The sequence below is a fragment of the Oncorhynchus mykiss genome, chromosome 9 (genome assembly GCF_057628025.1).
Source record: "Oncorhynchus mykiss isolate SJ-2025 chromosome 9, ASM5762802v1, whole genome shotgun sequence".
Taxonomy (NCBI): domain Eukaryota; kingdom Metazoa; phylum Chordata; class Actinopteri; order Salmoniformes; family Salmonidae; genus Oncorhynchus; species Oncorhynchus mykiss.
In genome coordinates this window covers 81967392-81991868 of record NC_143030.1, presented here as the reverse complement: position 1 = coordinate 81991868, position 24477 = coordinate 81967392, and the positions used below count along the sequence as shown (strand labels likewise).

Sequence of the window (24477 nt, the reverse complement as noted above, 5' to 3'; positions counted from 1 at the left end):
GGGGATACAGGAAGGGGGGGGTAAAGATGGGGAGGGAGAGGGGGATACAGGAAGGGGGGGGTAAAGATGGGGAGGGAGAGGGGGATACAGGAAGGGGGGGGTAAAGATGGGGAGGGAGAGGGGGATACAGGAAGGGGGGGTAAAGATGGGGGAGGGAGAGGGGGATACAGGAAGGGGGGGTAAAGATGGGGAGGGAGAGGGGGATACAGGAAGGGGGGGGTAAAGATGGGGAGGGAGAGGGGGATACAGGAAGGGGGGGGGTAAAGATGGGGAGGGAGAGGGGGATACAGGAAGGGGGGGGGGGGTAAAGATGGGGAGGGAGAGGGGGATACAGGAAGGGGGGGGTAAAGATGGGGAAGGGAGAGGGGGATACAGGAAGGGGGGGGTAAAGATGGGGAAGGGAGAGGGGGATACAGGAGGGGGGGGGTAAAGATGGGGAGGGAGAGGGGGATACAGGAAGGGGGGTTAGAGATGGGGAGGGAGAGGGGGATACAGGAAGGGGGGGTAAAGATGGGGGAGGGAGAGGGGGATACAGGAAGGGGGGGAAAAGATGGGGAAGGGAGAGGGGGATACAGGAAGGGGGGGTAAAGATGGGGAAGGGGGGGTAAAGATGGGGAGGGAGAGGGGGATACAGGAAGGGGGGGGTAAAGATGGGGAAGGGAGAGGGGGATACAGGAATGGGGGGGTAAAGATGGGGAAGGGAGAGGGGGATACAGGAAGGGGGGGTAAAGATGGGGAAGGGAGAGGGGGATACAGGAAGGGGGGGGTAAAGATGGGGAAGGGAGAGGGGGATACAGGAATGGGGGGGTAAAGATGGGGAAGGGAGAGGGGGATACAGGAAGGGGGGGTAAAGATGGGGAATGGAGAGGGGGATACAGGAAGGGGGGTTAGAGATGGGGAAGGGAGAGGGGGATACAGGAAGGCAGCAGTTGGCACGATCAAGGGCTCCTCTCCTCTCTCCTCACATACAGCCTCAGCAGATACCACACTTCACAGAATCCTCTGTCTGAGCTGGGAGTGTGTGTGTGTGTAATTGTGTGTAAGCTGGGAGTGTGTGTGTAATTGTGTGTAAGCTGGGAGTGTGTGTGTGTAACTGTGTGTGAGCTGGGAGAGTGTGTGTAACTGTGTGTGTGTGTAACTGTGTGTGAGCTGGGAGAGTGTGTGTGTAAGCTAGAAGTGTGTGTGTGTGTGTGTGTGTGTGTCTCTGAAGACAGCAGGGAGCCCTGGTCTTGTCTAAAGCCTCTGGGAGGGATCAGCCTTGGGCCTGGGGAGGCTAGCAGGCTGGGGGACCCCTCTATAGCCTCACCCCAGACCTACCCCCCCTCTTCGTCCCCTGACAACCACCACGGGGACTACCTATACATCCTTCCTCATCACCCCCGTGCCGAACCCCACTGGGTCTTCTGCTAAGGGTTAGGTGGTGAGTAGAGGCGGGCCATATGGAGAAAAATCCATATCGCAATAAATGACCTGCTGTGATTAAGACATCTAGAACAATACGTTTCTAACATGAATGTGGCACCACGGTTGATTTATGAACCATTTAAAACTACTACTAGTAGCAGTGTGATTGGTTGTAACCATCTATTGTTCCACCAACAATAATGGCCCATATCAACAAACGTATTTCATTTCTCTAGCATAGGCTACTGATCGTAATAAACGACATCAAGCAAAATGCCTGTGATATTCGGGCGGTGTATAATTTGAGGGTTTATCGTCCCAGCTTTAGCAGTGAGAGTATACCCTCAGGTCTCCATGTTTTACCTGTCTGGGCTATTACTTACAACCGCCTCCCTGCGGTATTTCAATGTGCTGGGATGTTTGTTAGCACAGTAATACACAGGAACAAGAATGCAGCAGGGACGACATTACTGGGCTCTGGCTTTTACTGAGGGAAGTGCTGCTGTGCCCATCCCCCACACACAGATCACTGCTGCTACCTCGCTCTCCAACCAAGCTGTGTGAATTGAGGAACAAACTGAAGTAGAGCATAGATTCAGAGACTCTTGGTGGACAGTGTAATTATATACAGTGCCTTTGGAAAGTATTCAAACCCCTTGATCCCCCCCCACACACATTTTGTTACGTTACAGCCTTATTCTAGAATTGGTTAAATTAAATAAAAATCCTCAGAAATCTAAACACAACACCCCAAAATGACAAAAGTATAAATAGGTTTTTAGAAAAGTTTGCAAATGTATAAAATATAAAAAAACAGAAATACCTTACTGACATAAGAATTCAGACCCTTTGCTATGAGACTTGAAATTGGACACCTGGCAGTGAAGCATGGTGGTGACAGCATCCATACGGTGAAGCATGGTGGTGGCAGCATCCCTATGGTGAAGCATGGTGGTGGCATCATCCCGACAGTGAAGCATGGTGGTGGCAGCATCCCGACAGTGAAGCATGGTGGTGGCACCATCCCGACGGTGAAGCATGGTGGTGGCACCATCCCAACGGTGAAGCATGGTGGTGGCACCATCCCGATGGTGAAGCATGGTGGTGACAGCATCCCTACGGTGAAGCATGGTGGTGACAGCATCTCTACAGTGAATCATTGTGGTGGCAGCATCCCTACGGTGAAGCATGGTGGTGGCAGCATACCTATGGTGAAGCATGGTGGTGGCAGCATCCCTACAGTGAAGCAGGGTGGTGGAAGCATCCCTACGGTGAAGCAGGGTGGTGGCAGCATCCCTAAGGTGAAGCAGGGTGGTGGAAACATCCCTAAGGTGAAGCAGGATGGTGGAAACATCCCTACGGTGAAGCAGGGGGGTGGCAGCATCCCTATGGTGAAGCAGGGTGGTGGCAGCATCCCTACGGTGAAACAGGGTGGTGGCAGCATCCCTACGGTGAAGCAGGGTGGTGGCAGCATCCCTACAGTGAAGCAGGGTGGTGGCAGCATCCCTACAGTGAAGCAGGGTGGTGGCAGCATCCCTACGGTGAAGCATGGTGGTCGCAGCATCCCTACAGTGAAGCAGGGTGGTGGAAACATCCCTACGGTGAAGCATGGTGGTGGCAGCATCCCTACGGTGAAGCATGGTGGTGGCAGCATCCCTACAGTGAAGCAGGGTGGTGGAAACATCCCTACGGTGAAGCATGGTGGTGGCAGCATCCCTACAGTGAAGCAGGGTGGTGGTAGCATCCCTACGGTGAAGCAGGGTGGTGGAAACATCCCTACGGTGAAGCACGGTGGTGGCAGCAATGATTTAGTTGACAGAACCCACTGTATTATATTACTATATCAACAGATAAAAAAAACATAGAAATTCTGATGTTTCTTTTTCATTCTTCTGGAATGTTTATCACGGTTGGAGCTAGGAACACAAGCATTTCACTACAACAGCATTGACATTTGATTTCAAATGATAGAGAAGTTGACTAAAGCACAAACAGAACTGGCTACTAGGCATGGCAAATAAACATGTCATGTGGCATTTTGAATGACGTGTGATATTTTGTTGTTGCTAGGGGTTATGGTCTCATTGTGACATGTTGATGTTTTGTTGTTGCTAGGGGTTATGGTCTCATTGTGACATGTTGATGTTTTGTTGTTGCTAGGGGTTATGGTCTCATTGTGACATGTTGATGTTCTGTTGTTGCTAGGGGTTATGGTCTCATTGTGACATGTAGATGTTTTGTTGTTGCTAGGGGTTATGGTCTCATTGTGACATGTTGATGTTTTGTTGTTGCTAGGGGTTATGGTCTCATTGTGACATGTTGATGTTTTGTTGTTGCTAGGAGTTATGGTCTCATTGTGACATGTTGATGTTTTGTTGTTGCTAGGAGTTATGGTCTCATTGTGACATGTAGATGTTTTGTTGTTGCTAGGGGTTATGGTCTCATTGTGACATGTAGATGTTTTGTTGTTGCTAGGGGTTATGGTCTCATTGTGACATGTTGATGTTTTGTTGTTGCTAGGGGTTATGGTCTCATTGTGACATGTTGATGTTTTGTTGTTGCTAGGGGTTATGGTCTCATTGTGACATGTAGATGTTTTGTTGTTGCTAGGGGTTATGGTCTCATTGTGACATGTAGATGTTTTGTTGTTGCTAGGGGTTATGGTCTCATTGTGACATGTTGATGTTTTGTTGTTGCTAGGAGTTATGGTCTCATTGTGACATGTTGATGTTTTGTTGTTGCTAGGAGTTATGGTCTCATTGTGACATGTAGACGTTTTGTTGTTGCTAGGGGTTATGGTCTCATTGTGCCATGTAGATGTGTTGTTGCTAGGAGTCATGGTCTCATTGTGACATGTAGATGTTTTGTTGTTGCTAGGGGTTATGGTCTCGTTGTGCCATGTATATGTGTTGTTGCTAGGGGTTATGGTCTCATTGTGACATGTTGATGTTTTGTTGTTGCTAGGAGTTATGGTCTCATTGTGACATGTTGATGTTTTGTTGTTGCTAGGAGTTATGGTCTCATTGTGACATGTAGACGTTTTGTTGTTGCTAGGGGTTATGGTCTCATTGTGCCATGTAGATGTGTTGTTGCTAGGAGTCATGGTCTCATTGTGACATGTAGATGTTTTGTTGTTGCTAGGGGTTATGGTCTCGTTGTGCCTATCTCGACTCTTATTCCTGTAACTATACGTTTAAACTGTATATAAAACCATTTTTAAATTTTGACCTCGATGTTGCACCTTGGCCCCTTTATTTACAAAAAAGGCTCATGTGAGGGGACGGCCTCCAGAATGGTGTAGCGGTCTAAGGCACTGCATCGCAGTGCTTGAGGCATCACCACAGACCCTGGTTCGATCCCAGGCTGTATCACAACCGACCATGACCGGGAGTTCCATAGGGTGGCGCACAATTGGCCCAGTGTCGTCCAGGTTACGCCGGGGGGAACTTTACTTGAGTCATCACACTCTAGTGACTCCTTGTGGTGGGCAGGGCACCTGCAGGCTGACTTCTGTCGTCAGTTGACTGATGTTTCCTCCGTTGGGGAGTTGCAGCAACGAGACAACACAATTGGATATCACGAATTGGGGAGAAAAAAAAAGGGGGCAAAATACAATAATCAACTTTTAAAAAGATTGGTACAGAGAAGACTGGTACAGAGAAGACTGGTACAGAGATGAGAACATGTGTTTATTGAACACAGAGTCTCTACAACATGTGTTTATTGAACACAGAGTCTCTACAACATGTGTTTATTGAACACAGTCTCTACAACATGTGTTTATTGAACACAGTCTCTACAACATGTGTTTATTGAACACAGTCTCTACAACATGTGTTTATTGAACACAGTCTCTACAACATGTGTTTATTGAACACAGAGTCTCTACAACATGTGTTTATTGAACACAGAGTCTCTACAACATGTGTTTATTGAACACAGAGTCTCTACAACATGTGTTTATTGAACACAGTCTCTACAACATGTGTTTATTGAACACAGAGTCTCTACAACATGTGTTTATTGAACACAGTCTCTACAACATGTGTTTATTGAACAGAGTCTCTACAACATGTGTTTATTGAACACAGTCTCTACAACATGTGTTTATTGAACAGAGTCTCTACAACATGTGTTTATTGAACACAGTCTCTACAACATGTGTTTATTGAACAGTCTCTACAACATGTGTTTATTGAACAGAGTCTCTACAACATGTGTTTATTGAACACAGAGTCTCTACAACATGTGTTTATTGAACACAGAGTCTCTACAACATGTGTTTATTGAACACAGAGTCTCTACAACATGTGTTTATTGAACACAGAGTCTCTACAACATGTGTTTATTGAACACAGTCTCTACAACATGTGTTTATTGAACACAGAGTCTCTACAACATGTGTTTATTGAACACAGTCTCTACAACATGTGTTTATTGAACACAGTCTCTACAACATGTGTTTATTGAACACAGTCTCTACAACATGTGTTTATTGAACACAGTCTCTACAACATGTGTTTATTGAACACAGTCTCTACAACATGTGTTTATTGAACACAGAGTCTCTACAACATGTGTTTATTGAACACAGTCTCTACAACATGTGTTTATTGAACACAGAGTCTCTACAACATGTGTTTATTGAACACAGTCTCTACAACATGTGTTTATTGAACACAGAGTCTCTACAACATATTCCTGAACTCATTTAGGCCAAAACAAAAAGGGGTTGAATACTTGACTCAAGACATTTTAGCTATTTATTTTTTTATTAATTTATAAAAATGTTTCCTAAAAACATTCCACTTTGACATCCATTTTTTTTTTTTTTACCCCTTTTTCTCCCCAATTTCGTGGTATTGTTGTAGTAGCTACTATCTTGTCTCATCGCTACAACTCCCGTACGGGCTCGGGAGAGACGAAGGTTGAAAGTCATGCGTCCTCCGATACACAACCCAACCAAGCCGCACTGCTTCTTAACACAGCGCTCATCCAACCCGGAAGCCAGTCGCACCAATGTGTCGGAGAAAACACCGTGCAACTGGCAACCTTGGTTAGCGCGCACTGCGCCCGGCCCGCCACAGGAGTCGCTGGTGCGCGATGAGACAGGGATATCCCTACCGGCCAAGCCCTCCCTAACCCGGGCGACGCCAGGCCAATTGTGCGTCGCCCCACGGACCTCCCGGTCGCGGCCGGTTACGACAGAGCCTGGGCACGAACCCAGAGTCTCTGATGGCACAGCTGGCGCTGCAGTACAGCACCCTTAACAGCGCCACCCGGGAGGCCCTTCAATGTAATCCATTTTAAATTCAGGCTGTAACGCACCAAAAATGTGGAGAAAGTCGAGGGGCGTGAATACGTTCTGAAGACACTGTATATGATTTTAAAATAATACACAATGCTATGTTAAATTATTGTTCATGTAGAAATGTGACATGTTGATGTCCTCTTGTCCTCTTTAAGGAAAAAGGCGCATGTGGGGCCCCGGCCTCCCGAGTGGCGCTGTTGATTTATTTTGTAGATACCCTAGAAAATAAACTAAATCAGACTAATTTCAATGTGAAAATAATTGTTCTATAAAATCATTTCATTCATCATTACCATAGATATGAAAATACAAATGAGCCTAAAGAAATTGGCCTGTTTTTGTTTATTCTGCCAATCACACCAGTTAACCCACTGCTTATAATGTATGGATGAGGACATATTCTGTGAACCCTGCATGTTAAATGTATGTAATGTATGGGTGAGGAAACTGATTATTCCACAGCTCAACGCCGTGGGGAACCAAACAGAAAATGGTGGAGGGTTTGGGAGCCCTCGGACGAGTCCTGATCGTTGACGATAAATAAACACCTCATCCTCAAAATGGGAGGATGGGGGAGACGGTGGCAGGGGGTGGTAGTGTGACTGGGGGAGATGGTAGCAGTGTGACTGGGGGAGATGGTAGCAGGGGGTGGTAGTGTGACTGGGGGAGACGGTAGCAGGGTGTGGTAGTGTGACTGGGGGAGATGGTAGCAGGGGGTGGTAGTGTGACTGGGGGAGATGGTAGCAGGGGGTGGTAGTGTGACTGGGGGAGATGGTAGCAGTGTGACTGGGGGAGATGGTAGCAGGGGGTGGTAGTGTGACTGGGGGAGACGGTAGCAGGGGGTGGTAGTGTGACTGGGGGAGATGGTAGCAGTGTGACTGGGGGAGATGGTAGCAGGGGGTGGTAGTGTGACTGGGGGAGACGGTAGCAGGGGGTGGTAGTGTGACTGGGGGAGATGGTAGCAGTGTGACTGGGGGAGATGGTAGCAGGGGGTGGTAGTGTGACTGGGGGAGATGGTAGCAGTGTGACTGGGGGAGATGGTAGCAGGGGGTGGTAGTGTGACTGGGGGAGATGGTAGCAGGGGGTGGCAGTGTGACTGGGGGAGATGGTAGCAGGGGGTGGTAGTGTGAGTGGGGGAGATGGTAGCAGGGGGTGGTAGTGTGACTGGGGGAGATGGTAGCAGTGTGACTGGGGGAGATGGTAGCAGGGGGTGGTAGTGTGACTGGGGGAGATGGTAGCAGGGGGTGGCAGTGTGACTGGGGGAGATGGTATCAGGGGGTGGCAGTGTGACTGGGGGAGACGGTAGCAGGGGGTGGCAGTGTGACGGGGGAGATGGTAGCAGGGGGTGGTAGTGTGACTGGGGGAGATGGTAGCAGGGGGTGGTAGTGTGACTGGGGGAGATGGTAGCAGGGGGTGGCAATGTGACTGGGGGAGATGGTAGCAGGGGGTGGTAGTGTGACTGGGGGAGATGGTAGCAGGGGGTGGTAGTGTGACTGGGGGAGATGGTAGCAGTGTGACTGGGGGAGACGGTAGCAGGGGGTGGTAGTGTGACTGGGGGAGATGGTAGCAGTGTGACTGGGGGAGATGGTAGCAGGGGGTGGCAGTGTGACTGGGGGAGATGGTAGCAGGGGGTGGTAGTGTGACTGGGGGAGATGGTAGCAGTGTGACTGGGGGAGATGGTAGCAGGGGGTGGCAGTGTGACTGGGGGAGATGGTAGCAGGGGGTGGTAGTGTGACTGGGGGAGATGGTAGCAGTGTGACTGGGGGAGATGGTAGCAGGGGGTGGCAGTGTGACTGGGGGAGATGGTAGCAGGGGGTGGTAGTGTGACTGGGGGAGATGGTAGCAGTGTGACTGGGGGAGATGGTAGCAGGGGGTGGTAGTGTGACTGGGGGAGACGGTAGCAGGGGGTGGTAGTGTGACTGGGGGAGATGGTAGCAGTGTGACTGGAGGAGACGGTAGCAGGGGGTGGTAGTGTGACTGGGGGAGATGGTAGCAGGGGGTGGCAGTGTGACTGGGGGAGATGGTAGCAGTGTGACTGGGGGAGATGGTAGCAGGGGGTGGTAGTGTGACTGGGGGAGATGGTAGCAGTGTGACTGGGGGAGATGGTAGCAGGGGGTGGTAGTGTGACTGGGGGAGACGGTAGCAGGGGGTGGCAGTGTGACGGGGGAGATGGTAGCAGGGGGTGGTAGTGTGACTGGGGGAGATGGTAGCAGGGGGTGGTAGTGTGACTGGGGGAGATGGTAGCAGGGGGTGGCAATGTGACTGGGGGAGATGGTAGCAGGGGGTGGTAGTGTGACTGGGGGAGATGGTAGCAGCGGGTGGTAGTGTGACTGGGGGAGATGGTAGCAGTGTGACTGGGGGAGACGGTAGCAGGGGGTGGTAGTGTGACTGGGGGAGATGGTAGCAGTGTGACTGGGGGAGATGGTAGCAGGGGGTGGCAGTGTGACTGGGGGAGATGGTAGCAGGGGGTGGTAGTGTGACTGGGGGAGATGGTAGCAGTGTGACTGGGGGAGATGGTAGCAGGGGGTGGCAGTGTGACTGGGGGAGATGGTAGCAGGGGGTGGTAGTGTGACTGGGGGAGATGGTAGCAGTGTGACTGGGGGAGATGGTAGCAGGGGGTGGCAGTGTGACTGGGGGAGATGGTAGCAGGGGGTGGTAGTGTGACTGGGGGAGATGGTAGCAGTGTGACTGGGGGAGATGGTAGCAGGGGGTGGTAGTGTGACTGGGGGAGACGGTAGCAGGGGGTGGTAGTGTGACTGGGGGAGATGGTAGCAGTGTGACTGGAGGAGACGGTAGCAGGGGGTGGTAGTGTGACTGGGGGAGATGGTAGCAGGGGGTGGCAGTGTGACTGGGGGAGATGGTAGCAGTGTGACTGGGGGAGATGGTAGCAGGGGGTGGTAGTGTGACTGGGGGAGATGGTAGCAGTGTGACTGGGGGAGATGGTAGCAGGGGGTGGTAGTGTGACTGGGGGAGATGGTAGCAGGGGGTGGTAGTGTGACTGGGGGAGATGGTAGCAGTGTGACTGGGGGAGATGGTAGCAGGGGGTGGTAGTGTGACTGGGGGAGACGGTAGCAGGGGGTGGTAGTGTGACTGGGGGAGATGGTAGCAGTGTGACTGGGGGAGATGGTAGCAGGGGGTGGTAGTGTGACTGGGGGAGATGGTAGCAGGGGGTGGTAGTGTGACTGGGGGAGATGGTAGCAGGGGGTGGCAATGTGACTGGGGGAGATGGTAGCAGGGGGTGGCAGTGTGACTGGGGGAGATGGTAGCAGTGTGACTGGGGGAGATGGTAGCAGGGGGTGGTAGTGTGACTGGGGGAGATGGTAGCAGTGTGACTGGGGGAGATGGTAGCAGGGGGTGGTAGTGTGACTGGGGGAGATGGTAGCAGGGGGTGGCAGTGTGACTGGGGGAGATGGTAGCAGGGGGTGGCAATGTGACTGGGGGAGATGGTAGCAGGGGGTGGTAGTGTGACTGGGGGAGATGGTAGCAGGGGGTGGTAGTGTGACTGGGGGAGATGGTAGCAGTGTGACTGGGGGAGATGGTAGCAGGGGGTGGTAGTGTGACTGGGGGAGACGGTAGCAGGGGGTGGTAGTGTGACTGGGGGAGATGGTAGCAGTGTGACTGGGGGAGATGGCAGCAGGGGGTGGCAGTGTGACTGGGGGAGATGGTAGCAGGGGGTGGTAGTGTGACTGGGGGAGATGGTAGCAGTGTGACTGGGGGAGATGGTAGCAGGGGGTGGCAGTGTGACTGGGGGAGATGGTAGCAGGGGGTGGTAGTGTGACTGGGGGAGATGGTAGCAGTGTGACTGGGGGAGATGGTAGCAGGGGGTGGCAGTGTGACTGGGGGAGATGGTAGCAGGGGGTGGTAGTGTGACTGGGGGAGATGGTAGCAGTGTGACTGGGGGAGATGGTAGCAGGGGGTGGTAGTGTGACTGGGGGAGACGGTAGCAGGGGGTGGTAGTGTGACTGGGGGAGATGGTAGCAGTGTGACTGGAGGAGACGGTAGCAGGGGGTGGTAGTGTGACTGGGGGAGATGGTAGCAGTGTGACTGGGGGAGATGGTAGCAGGGGGTGGTAGTGTGACTGGGGGAGATGGTAGCAGGGGGTGGCAGTGTGACTGGGGGAGATGGTAGCAGGGGGTGGTAGTGTGACTGGGGGAGATGGTAGCAGTGTGACTGGGGGAGATGGTAGCAGGGGGTGGTAGTGTGACTGGGGGAGACGGTAGCAGGGGGTGGTAGTGTGACTGGGGGAGACGGTAGCAGGGGGTGGCAGTGTGACGGGGGAGATGGTAGCAGGGGGTGGTAGTGTGACTGGGGGAGATGGTAGCAGGGGGTGGTAGTGTGATTGGGGGAGATGGTAGCAGGGGGTGGTAGTGTGACTGGGGGAGATGGTAGCAGGGGGTGGCAGTGTGACTGGGGGAGATGGTAGCAGGGGGTGGCAGTGTGACTGGGGGAGATGGTATCAGGGGGTGGCAGTGTGACTGGGGGAGACGGTAGCAGGGGGTGGCAGTGTGACGGGGGAGATGGTAGCAGGGGGTGGTAGTGTGACTGGGGGAGATGGTAGCAGGGGGTGGTAGTGTGACTGGGGGAGATGGTAGCAGGGGGTGGCAATGTGACTGGGGGAGATGGTAGCAGGGGGTGGTAGTGTGACTGGGGGAGATGGTAGCAGGGGGTGGTAGTGTGACTGGGGGAGATGGTAGCAGTGTGACTGGGGGAGATGGTAGCAGGGGGTGGTAGTGTGACTGGGGGAGACGGTAGCAGGGGGTGGTAGTGTGACTGGGGGAGATGGTAGCAGTGTGACTGGGGGAGATGGTAGCAGGGGGTGGCAGTGTGACTGGGGGAGATGGTAGCAGGGGGTGGTAGTGTGACTGGGGGAGATGGTAGCAGTGTGACTGGGGGAGATGGTAGCAGGGGGTGGCAGTGTGACTGGGGGAGATGGTAGCAGGGGGTGGTAGTGTGACTGGGGGAGATGGTAGCAGTGTGACTGGGGGAGATGGTAGCAGGGGGTGGCAGTGTGACTGGGGGAGATGGTAGCAGGGGGTGGTAGTGTGACTGGGGGAGATGGTAGCAGTGTGACTGGGGGAGATGGTAGCAGGGGGTGGTAGTGTGACTGGGGGAGACGGTAGCAGGGGGTGGTAGTGTGACTGGGGGAGATGGTAGCAGTGTGACTGGAGGAGACGGTAGCAGGGGGTGGTAGTGTGACTGGGGGAGATGGTAGCAGGGGGTGGCAGTGTGACTGGGGGAGATGGTAGCAGTGTGACTGGGGGAGATGGTAGCAGGGGGTGGTAGTGTGACTGGGGGAGATGGTAGCAGTGTGACTGGGGGAGATGGTAGCAGGGGGTGGTAGTGTGACTGGGGGAGATGGTAGCAGGGGGTGGCAGTGTGACTGGGGGAGATGGTAGCAGGGGGTGGCAATGTGACTGGGGGAGATGGTAGCAGGGGGTGGTAGTGTGACTGGGGGAGATGGTAGCAGGGGGTGGTAGTGTGACTGGGGGAGATGGTAGCAGTGTGACTGGGGGAGATGGTAGCAGGGGGTGGTAGTGTGACTGGGGGAGACGGTAGCAGGGGGTGGTAGTGTGACTGGGGGAGATGGTAGCAGTGTGACTGGGGGAGATGGTAGCAGGGGGTGGCAGTGTGACTGGGGGAGATGGTAGCAGGGGGTGGTAGTGTGACTGGGGGAGATGGTAGCAGTGTGACTGGGGGAGATGGTAGCAGGGGGTGGCAGTGTGACTGGGGGAGATGGTAGCAGGGGGTGGTAGTGTGACTGGGGGAGATGGTAGCAGTGTGACTGGGGGAGATGGTAGCAGGGGGTGGCAGTGTGACTGGGGGAGATGGTAGCAGGGGGTGGTAGTGTGACTGGGGGAGATGGTAGCAGTGTGACTGGGGGAGATGGTAGCAGGGGGTGGTAGTGTGACTGGGGGAGACGGTAGCAGGGGGTGGTAGTGTGACTGGGGGAGATGGTAGCAGTGTGACTGGAGGAGACGGTAGCAGGGGGTGGTAGTGTGACTGGGGGAGATGGTAGCAGTGTGACTGGGGGAGATGGTAGCAGGGGGTGGTAGTGTGACTGGGGGAGATGGTAGCAGTGTGACTGGGGGAGATGGTAGCAGGGGGTGGTAGTGTGACTGGGGGAGATGGTAGCAGGGGGTGGCAGTGTGACTGGGGGAGATGGTAGCAGGGGGTGGCAGTGTGACTGGGGGAGATGGTAGCAGGGGGTGGTAGTGTGACTGGGGGAGATGGTAGCAGTGTGACTGGGGGAGATGGTAGCAGGGGGTGGTAGTGTGACTGGGGGAGACGGTAGCAGGGGGTGGTAGTGTGACTGGGGGAGACGGTAGCAGGGGGTGGCAGTGTGACGGGGAGATGGTAGCAGGGGGTGGTAGTGTGACTGGGGGAGATGGTAGCAGGGGGTGGTAGTGTGATTGGGGGAGATGGTAGCAGGGGGTGGCAATGTGACTGGGGGAGATGGTAGCAGTGGGTGGTAGTGTGACTGGGGGAGATGGTAGCAGGGGGTGGTAGTGTGACTGGGGGAGATGGTAGCAGGGGGTGGTAGTGTGACTGGGGGAGATGGTAGCAGGGGGTGGTAGTGTGACTGGGGGAGATGGTAGCAGGGGGTGGTAGTGTGACTGGGGGAGATGGTAGCAGGGGGTGGCAATGTGACTGGGGGAGATGGTAGCAGGGGGTGGTAGTGTGACTGCGGGAGATGGTAGCAGGGGGTGGTAGTGTGACTGGGGGAGACGGTAGCAGGGGGTGGTAGTGTGACTGGGGGAGATGGTAGCAGTGTGACTGGGGGAGATGGTAGCAGGGGGTGGTAGTGTGACTGGGGGAGACGGTAGCAGGGGGTGGTAGTGTGACTGGGGGAGATGGTAGCAGTGTGACTGGGGGAGATGGTAGCAGGGGGTGGCAGTGTGACTGGGGGAGATGGTAGCAGGGGGTGGCAGTGTGACTGGGGGAGATGGTAGCAGGGGGTGGCAGTGTGACTGGGGGAGATGGTAGCAGTGTGACTGGGGGAGACGGTAGCAGGGGGTGGTAGTGTGACTGGGGGAGACGGTAGCAGGGGGTGGCAGTGTGACTGGGGGAGATGGTAGCAGGGGGTGGCAGTGTGACTGGGGGAGATGGTAGCAGGGGGTGGCAGTGTGACTCGGGGAGAAGGTATCAGGGGGTGGCAGTGTGACTGGGGGAGACGGTAGCAGGGGGTGGTAGTGTGACTGGGGGAGATGGTATCAGGGGGTGGTAGTGTGACTGGGGGAGATGGTAGCAGGGGGTGGTAGTGTGACTGGGTGAGATGGTAGCAGGGGGTGGTAGTGTGACTGGGTGAGATGGTAGCAGGGGGTGGTAGTGTGACTGGGGGAGACGGTAGCAGGGGGTGGTAGTGTGACTGGGGGAGACGGTAGCAGGGGGTGGTAGTGTGACTGGGGGAGACGGTAGCAGGGGGTGGTAGTGTGACTGGGGGAGATGGTAGCAGGGGGTGGTAGTGTGACTGGGGGAGATGGTAGCAGTGTGACTGGGGGAGATGGTAGCAGGGGGTGGTAGTGTGACTGGGGGAGATGGTAGCAGGGGGTGGTAGTGTGACTGGGGGAGATGGTAGCAGTGTGACTGGGGGAGATGGTAGCAGGGGGTGGTAGTGTGACTGGGGGAGACGGTAGCAGGGGGTGGTAGTGTGACTGGGGGAGACGGTAGCAGGGGGTGGTAGTGTGACTGGGGGAGACGGTAGCAGGGGGTGGTAGTGTGACTGGGGGAGACGGTAGCAGGGGGAGACGGTAGCAGGGGGAGATGGTAGCAGGGGGAGATGGTAGCAGGGGGAGATGGTAGCAGGGGGAGATGGTAGCAGGGGGAGACGGTAGCAGGGGGAGACGGTAGCAGGGGGAGACGGTAGCAGGGGGAGACGGTAGCAGGGGGAGACGGTAGCAGGGGGAGACGGTAGCAGGGGGAGACGGTAGCAGGGGGAGATGGTAGCAGGGGGAGACGGTAGCAGGGGGAGACGGTAGCAGGGGGAGACGGTAGCAGGGGGAGATGGTAGCAGGGGGAGATGGTAGCAGGGGGAGACGGTAGCAGGGGGAGACGGTAGCAGGGGGTGGTAGTGTTAATACTGCAGCCTCAGTCAGGTTCATCCGGTTGTACACCAGGTGTTCGAACAACAGAGTATTTAAAAACCCCTCCCCCTCCCCATTTCCCTACTGGTCTCTCCTCTCTTACTGCTCTGCAATCCTCTCAATTCCATTTCAGGGTTTTATTGTCATGGGAAACATATGTTTACATCGCTAAAGCAAATGAGGTAGATAAACTAAAGTGAAATAAACAATAGAAATGAACAGTAAACGTTCCACTCCCCTCCTCTCGTTCTGCAATCCCCTCTCCCTCAGTCTTTAACCAAACAAACACAACCGGATAGACCAGTAGGGTTGGTCTACCATCGGCAGCACGATCACTATTTGCATCGTAACCAACAGGGAAGACTAGACGGATATTTGCATGTTGTGAAGAAAGAGTCTTGCGTCCTAAATGCCACCCAATTCTTTACATAGTGAACTACTTCTGAGCAGGGCTCTTTAGATTACAGAGATTCCTCACAAAACTCAGACAAAAATGTAATATAAATGTAATACAAATGTAATACAAATGTAATATAAATGTAATACAAATGTAATACAAATGTAATACAAATGTAATATAAATTCATAGAAATGGTCCTTTAAGAGGAAGGATTGTTGAAATCTTTGACATTTGTATCGAATCGTATTGAAAGGAAAATATGCACATCCCTAATGTTTATTTGTCAATATTCATAAATGTAAATAAAAGTCACTGAAATTAAAATACTACTCAATGTTTCCTTACAACCTTTGTAGCACCCTGCTGCATCGAGATTGTGTGGTAAGGGTTTAGGGGTTAGGGTTTAGGGGTTAGGGTTTAGGGGTTAGGAGTAAGGGTTTAGGGGTTAGGGGTTAGGGGTTTAGGGGTTAGGGGTAAGGGTTTAGGGGTTAGGGTTTAGGGGTTAGGGTTTAGGGGTAAGGGTTTAGGGGTAAGGGTTTAGGGGGTAGGGGGTAAGGGTTTAGGGGGTAGGGGGTAAGGGTTTAGGGGGTAGGGGTAAGGGGTAAGGGTTTAGGGGATAGGGGTAAGGGTTTAGGGGTAAGGGTTTAGGGGTAAGGTGTAAGGGTTTAGGGGTAAGGTGTAAGGGTTTAGGGGTAGGGGGTAAGGGGTTAGGGATAAGGGTTTAGGGGTTAGGGGTTAGGGGTAGGGGTAAGGGTTTAGGGGGTTAGGGGGTTAGGGGGTAAGGGGGTAAGGGTTTAGGGGCAATATTCTACAATCAGCTTATAAACTGGGTGGTTCCAGAGCTGAATGCTGATTGGCTGACAGTCGTGGTATATCAGACAAGATACCACGGGTATGACAAAACATTTTTACTGTTCTAATTACGTTAGTAACCAGTTTATAACAGCAATAAGGCACCTTGGGGGGGTTGTGATATATGGCCAATATACCACAGCTAAGGGCTGTATACTCTGCGATACATCGTGCCTAAGAACAGCCCTGAGCCGTGGTATATTGGTCATATACCACCCCCCCTCAGGCCTTAATACTTATTTAAACATTATGGAGTCTTAAAGGAGACCTGGGTGAGGCCAAAATGTCAGAAATATGCCAACTTTAAATCTATTATTTCTCAATTATGCTTTGATTCAAATGTCAAATATCCTGTAGGTCAACAATCCTTCCTTCAAAGCCCATTCCACGGGCTACACTGTGTTCTACGGGCTACATTGTGTTCTACGGGCTACATTGTGTTCTACGGGCTACATTGTGTTCTACGGGCTACATTGTGTTCTACGGGCTACATTGTGTTCCACGGGCTACACTGTGTTCCACGGGCTACACTGTGTTCTACGGGCTACACTGTGTTCCACGGGCTACACTGTGTTCTACGGGCTACATTGTGTTCTACGGGCTACACTGTGTTCCACGGGCTACACTGTGTTCTACGGGCTACATTGTGTTCTACGGGCTACATTGTGTTCTACGGGCTACACTGTGTTCTACGGGCTACATTGTGTTCTACGGGCTACATTGTGTTCCACGGGCTACACTGTGTTCCACGGGCTACATTGTGTTCTACGGGCTACATTGTGTTCTACGGGCTACACTGTGTTCCACGGGCTACACTGTGTTCTACGGGCTACACTGTGTTCTACGGGCTACACTGTGTTCCACGGGCTAAACTGTGTTCTACGGGCTACACTGTGTTCTACGGGCTACATTGTGTTCCACGGGCTACACTGTGTTCTACGGGCTACATTGTGTTCTACGGGCTACATTGTGTTCTACGGGCTACATTGTGTTCCACGGGCTACACTGTGTTCCACGGGCTACATTGTGTTCTACGGGCTACATTGTGTTCTACGGGCTACACTGTGTTCTACGGGCTACACTGTGTTCCACGGGCTACACTGTGTTCCACGGGCTACACTGTGTTCCACGGGCTACACTGTGTTCCACCGACTACACTGTGTTCTACGGGCTACATTGTGTTCTACGGGCTACATTGTGTTCTACGGGCTACATTGTGTTCTACGGGCTACATTGTGTTCTACGGGCTACATTGTGTTCCACGGGCTACATTGTGTTCCACGGGCTACATTGTGTTCTACGGGCTACATTGTGTTCCACGGGCTACATTGTGTTCTACGGGCTACATTGTGTTCCACGGGCTACATTGTGTTCTACGGGCTACATTGTGTTCCACGGGCTACATTGTGTTCCACGGGCTACATTGTGTTCTACGGGCTACATTGTGTTCTACGGGCTACATTGTGTTCCACGGGCTACATTGTGTTCTACGGGCTACATTGTGTTCCACGGGCTACATTGTGTTCTACGGGCTACATTGTGTTCCACGGGCTACATTGTGTTCCACGGGCTACATTGTGTTCTACGGGCTACATTGTGTTCCACGGGCTACATTGTGTTCCACGGACTACACTGTGTTCCACGGGCTACACTGTGTTCCACCGACTACACTGTGTTCCACCGACTACACTGTGTTCCACCGACTACACTGTGTTCTACGGGCTACATTGTGTTCTACGGGCTACATTGTGTTCTACGGGCTACACTGTGTTCCACGGGCTACACTGTGTTCTACGGGCTACATTGTGTTCTACGGGCTACATTGTGTTCTACGGGCTACACTGTGTTCTACGGGCTACATTGTGTTATACCGACTACATTGTGTTCTACGGGCTACATTGTGTTATACCGACTACACTGTGTTCTACGGGCTACATTGTGAAAATCCCCACAATCATGTTATGTTCTTTGTCTGGGTTTCGTGAGGAATCACTCATTACCTACCACAGGGTCGTTCCATGTTATGAGGTATATTAATGCTATGAATTATGGTGCAAATATTGCACCATAATCTACAACATAAGGACATTAAAACTTAACTGGTCATCATGTTCCTTGTTTCGTGATCCTTCGGGTTAAACCAAGAATAAGGTTGTGTTGTGTGCGTGCGGTCTTCGTCAGACACAGACACAATCCCTGCCTAATCCAGATGGTGTGATAAGGGTTTAGGGTTTAGGGTGTTAGAGGAGAGACAGTGTCAATATTCTAAAAAAATTAACCCCCCCCCAAAAAAAAAAAAAATCTGAACATGAGAATAATTCAGATAAAATTCCAACTGATAAGAGGCTCATGTGTAAACGGATATCTGACAGCAATAAATGGTTAGCATATCAGCGGTTCTGATCCCCTCTAACTGGGGACTAATTTAGACCTGGGACACCAAGTAGGTGCAATTAATTATCAGAGAGATGTGGAAAAACAGCAGGCTCCGGACCTCGAAGGGTCACAGTTGAACACCCTTGCACTATTCTACCGTACCAAGCAAAAAAAGGTAGGAACTGCTCATTTGGTCATAAATAAAGTCAATTTTTGCTACATTAAATACATGCTTAATCATGTGGACAAATATCCTGCCTCTATTGTACTGTGTTTTGGAGAGAATATGGGGCATGTTAGCAGTAACTGTATAAAGTCACTGTGAAACCAAGGTATATAAAAGTCATTTTTCTCAGATCCACGCTATGAGCAGTTACTGTATGTTTTGGCTTGCTAGGGCAGAATCACCCTGTACAAGCTACAGAGGCTTGCATATGTTAACAAGTACAAGCCGATCAATTCTCAAGCAACAACGTACCTGAAAACTCAATCCTCTATTGTCATACTGCAGTTGCAATGTTAGAGTTAATACAACCTTTCAACCAGCCCCCATCGCCAACCTTTCAACCAGCCCCCATCGCCAACCTTTCAACCAGCCCCCATCGCCAACCTTTCAACCAGCCCCCATCGCCAACCTTTCAACCAGCCCCCATCGCCAACCTTTCAACCAGCCCCCATCGCCAACCTTTCAACCAGCCCCCATCGCCAACCTTTCAACCAGCCCCCATCGCCAACCTTTCAACCAGCCCCCATCGCCAACCTTTCAACCAGCCCCCATCGCCAACCTTTCAACCAGCCCCCATCGCCAACCTTTCAACCAGCCCACATCGCCAACCTTCCCCAGAAAACCTTTTCCTTTCCCCCAGCCCCCATCGCCCAGTCTTCAGAAAGGACCCCCTTATGGCCTAAGGGTTCCTACGATGTGATTTAGTTACTTTTTTTAAAATTCTACTTCATAAAGAAAAATGTCAAGAAATTCAAGGGGTCTCTATATATTTTTTGCAAGGCATTGTAAGATGCAGCAGCGTACGTGATGAGTCAAGAGTTAGTACAAAAAAAACAAAATGGGGGTCAATGCAGAGAGTTAATCAAATAGCTACCAGGACTATTTCTTTGTTTAAAAGTGCAATGTGTAGGAGTCGCTCCACTAAAATTACAAAAAAGGGAACCACAGACGTAGTGCACATAGAACAGAGTTTCTTAAGACTTGCTTTTAAATGAGAGCGACAGATCTATGACTCATATTTCTACGTGAATTCGGGTCGCCCCCCCCAAAAAAAGGTTCCGCACTGCAGCGTTTAACTGTGTTATGGAGTGTGTACACGTACGTGTGTGTGCTAGGCTTGGCCGACATACCGTATACCAGACGGTATGATGTGTCAAAGATCTCCAGCTCAGGGCTTCAGCCATGCATGTGTGTATTAAATAATATATATATATATAGTATAACTAGTGGCTAGATGTCAAGAGCAAGCTTCTAGGTTACAGCAGAGATCCCTGTTGTCTACACTGTTCGGTGAGTAAAACAAACACTATACCGCCCATTGTGTCCAGTAGTACCATATCAACACTATACCGCCCATTGTGTCCAGTAGTACCATATCAACACTATACCGCCCATTGTGTCCAGTAGTATCATATCAACACTATACCACCCATTGTGTCCAGTAGTACCATATCAACACTATACCACCCATTGTGTCCAGTAGTACCATATCAACACTATACCGCCCATTGTGTCCAGTAGTACCATATCAACACTATACCGCCCATTGTGTCCAGTAGTATCATATCAACACTATACCCATTGTGTCCAGTAGTACCATATCAACACTATACCGCCCATTGTGTCCAGTAGTACCATATCAACACTATACCGCCCATTGTGTCCAGTAGTACCATATCAACACTATACCGCCCATTGTGTCCAGTAGTATCATATCAACACTATACCCATTGTGTCCAGTAGTACCATATCAACACTATACCGCCCATTGTGTCCAGTAGTACCATATCAACACTATACCCATTGTGTCCAGTAGTACCATATCAACACTATACCCATTGTGTCCAGTAGTACCATATCAACACTATACCACCCATTGTGTCCAGTAGTACCATATCAACACTATACCCATTGTGTCCAGTAGTACCATATCAACACTATACCCATTGTGTCCAGTAGTACCATATCAACACTACACCACCCATTGTGTCCAGTAGTACCATATCAACACTATACCGCCCATTGTGTCCAGTAGTACCATATCAACACTATACCCATTGTGTCCAGTAGTACCATATCAACACTATACCCATTGTGTCCAGTAGTATCATATCAACACTCTACCACCCATTGTGTCCAGTAGTATCATATCAACACTCTACCACCCATTGTGTCCAGTACTACCATATCAACACTATACCCATTGTGTCCAGTAGTACCATATCAACACTATACCCATTGTGTCCAGTAGTACCATATCAACACTATACCACCCATTGTGTCCAGTAGTACCATATCAACACTATACCACCCATTGTGTTCAGTAGTATCATATCAACACTCTACCACCCATTGTGTCCAGTAGTACCATATCAACACTATACCACCCATTGTGTCCAGTAGTATCATATCAACACTATACCCATTGTGTCCAGTAGTACCATATCAACACTATACCCATTGTGTCCAGTAGTACCATATCAACACTCTACCACCCATTGTGTTCAGTAGTATCATATCAACACTATACCCATTGTGTCCAGTAGTACCATATCAACACTATACCCATTGTTTCCAGTAGTACCATATCAACACTATACCCATTGTGTCCAGTAGTACCATATCAACACTATACCCATTGTGTCCAGTAGTACCATATCAACACTACACCACCCATTGTGTCCAGTAGTACCATATCAACACTATACCCATTGTGTCCAGTAGTACCATATCAACACTATACCCATTGTGTCCAGTAGTACCATATCAACACTATACCCATTGTGTCCAGTAGTACCATATCAACACTACACCACCCATTGTGTCCAGTAGTACCATATCAACACTATACCCATTGTGTCCAGTAGTACCATATCAACACTATACCCATTGTGTCCAGTAGTACCATATCAACACTATACCCATTGTGTCCAGTAGTACCATATACTGGTACAGAAACGGTATGAAAACCTGGATACTGCCCCAACTCGACTGAGTGAGTGAGTGTGTTAGAGAGTGGTGGGTTAGGGGCTGTTAGGAAGTAGGCTGGATTAGAGATTAAGAAACCGTCATCAGGAAGGCAGGCAGGGGGAAATGCCCTAATCCAGGAGCAGGGGGGAGAGGCAGAGATTATGAAGGGGAAGGGGGATATAGGGAAGAGAGGAGGGGATATGTTAGGTTGACATTTTATACCCCTGGCCAAAGAAAATCCAGGAGAAAAAGCCAGGGACACACTACGGTAATGTCAAAGGAAATGGCACAACCCAACCAATGTCCTTAGACACAACCCCTATCCTAAAGCAGGATGAACAGGGGGCCAATGTCAAACCCCTCATCTCTCTTCCCCGTGTCAAACCCCTCATCTCTCTTCCCCGTGTCAAACCCCTCATCTCTCTTCCCCGTGTCAAACCCCTCATCTCTCTTCCCCGTGTCAAACCCCTCATCTCTCTTCCCCGTGTCAAACCCCTCATCTCTCTTCCACGTGTCAAACCCCTCATCTCTCTTCCACGTGTCAAACCCCTCATCTCTCTTCCCCGTGTCAAACCCCTCATCTCTCTTCCCCGTGTCAAACCCCTCATCTCTCTTCCCCGTGTCAAACCCCTCATATCTCTTCCCCGTGTCAAACCCCTCATCTCTCTTCCACGTGTCAAACCCCTCATCTCTCTTCCACGTGTCAAACCCCTCATCTCTCTTCCACGTGTCAAACCCCTCATCTCTCTTCCACGTGTCAAACCCCTCATCTCTCTTCCACGTGTCAAACCGATCATACAGTTGAAGTTTACATAGCCAAATACATTTAAACCCAGTTTCACAATTATTGACATTTAATCATAGTAAAAATTCCCTGTCTCAGGTCAGTTAGGATCACCACTTTATTTTAAGAATGTGAAATGTCAGAATAATAGTAGAGAGAATTATTTATTTCAGCTTTTATTTCTTTCATCACATTCCCAGTGGGTCAAAAGTTTACATACAGTCACTTAGTATTTGGTAGCATTGCCTTTAAATTGTTTCACTTGCTCTCACACTCTTTTCAGTTCTGCCCACACATTTTCTACAGGATTGAGGTCAGGGCTTTGTGATGGCCACTCCAATACATTGACTTTATTGTCCTTAAGCTATTTTGCCACAACTTTGGATGTATGCTTGGGGTCATTGTCCATTTGGAAGACCCATTTGCGACCAAGCTTTAACTTCCTGACTGAGGTCTTGAGATGTTGCTTCAATATATCCACATAATTTTCCTTCCTTATGATGCCATCTATTTTGTGAAGTGCACCAGTCCCTCCTGCAGCAAAGCACCCCCACAACATGATGCTGCCACCCCTGTGCTTCATGGTTGGGATGGTGTTCTTTGGCTTGCAAGCCTCCCCTTTATCCTCCAAACATAATGATGGTCATTAAGGCCAAACAGTTCTATTTTTGTTTTATCAGACCAGAGGACATTTCTCCAAAAAGTACAATCTTTGTTCCCATGTGCAGTTGCAAACCGTAGTTTGGCTTTTTAATGGCGGTTTTGAAGCAGTGGCTTCTTCCTTGCTGATTGGCCTTTCAGGTTATGTCGATATAGGACTCGTTTTACTGTGGATATAGATACTTTTGTACCGGTTTCCTCCAGCATCTTCACAAGGTCCTTTGCTGTTGTTCTGGGATTGTTTTTACGAAAGTACGTTCATCTCTAGGAGAAAGAACGCGTCTCCTTCCTGAGCGGTATGATGGCTGCGTGGTCCCATGGTGTTTATACTTGCGTACTATTGTTTGTACAGATGAACGTGGTACCTTCAGGTGTTTGGAAATTGCTCCCAAGGATGAACCAGACTTGGAGGTCAACAATTTGTGTTTCTGAGGTCTTGGCTGATTTCTTTAGATTTTCCCATGATGTCAAGCAAAGAGACACTGAGTTTGAAGGTAGGCCTTGAAATACATCCACACCTCCAATTGACTCAAATTAGGTCAATTAGCCTATCAGAAGCTTCTAAAGCCATAACATATTTTCTGGAATTTTCCAAGCTGTTTAAAGGCACAGTCAACTTAGTGTATGTAAACTTCTGACCCACTGGAATTGTGATACAGTGAATTATAAGTGAAATAATCCGTCTAAACAATTGTTTGATAAATTACTTGTGTCCTGCACAAAGTAGATGTCCTAACTGACTTGCCAAAACTATAGTTTGTTGACAAGACATTTGTGGAGTGGTTGAAAAACAAGTTTTAATGACTCCAACCTGAGTGTATGTAAAGTTCTGACTTCAACTGTTAATCTTCCACATCTAGATCTGTTGACAATGATGACACCAGAAAAAATAGAAAATCACACCAAGGTAATGTGTGAGTTGGATGCAGTGGTACAACAAATTGGTTGCTGTGTATCCAAACAAGGCTCAATGAATGTGGTCAATTTCATGTACAGCAGCTCTCTTTTAGTTGGCACATTCTTAGCTGTAAATATATATAAAACTTACAGATACAAAACGTTTAAATTAAAAAGTTATGCTCTCAACAACTGAAATGTATTTGGCTTGTCCCTCTTTGCACCAGGCATAGCTGTAACTCTAGCTCTACTACAAATGGACAGGTGTTGAAAATAAAACACGGATGACATTCTCAAAAAGTTGCCTTTGAACCAGACGGACACTTTATAAATAGCTCTGTTGCGTGTACTACAGATCGCTGGCTTAAACACAGCAGGACTGCTGGTCTTTGATGCTAGTTCTGTTATTTCAGTTGTAAAATGCAGCTTGACGTACATGGGGCGTGAGTAGCGTCTCTGCCTCGGAAACCACCTCGTCCGACCGACGGTCCGTCCTTCCGTCGGTAGAAGAATGCG

General features: G+C 50.4%; 1 protein-coding gene across 2 annotated transcripts in view; it reads right to left on the bottom strand.

Moving 5' to 3' along the window:
* Positions 1-24477, bottom strand: part of plxnb3 (plexin B3) — a 278639-nt gene that overhangs the window by 253474 nt on the left and 688 nt on the right. The gene's annotated exons all lie outside the window — the stretch shown is intronic.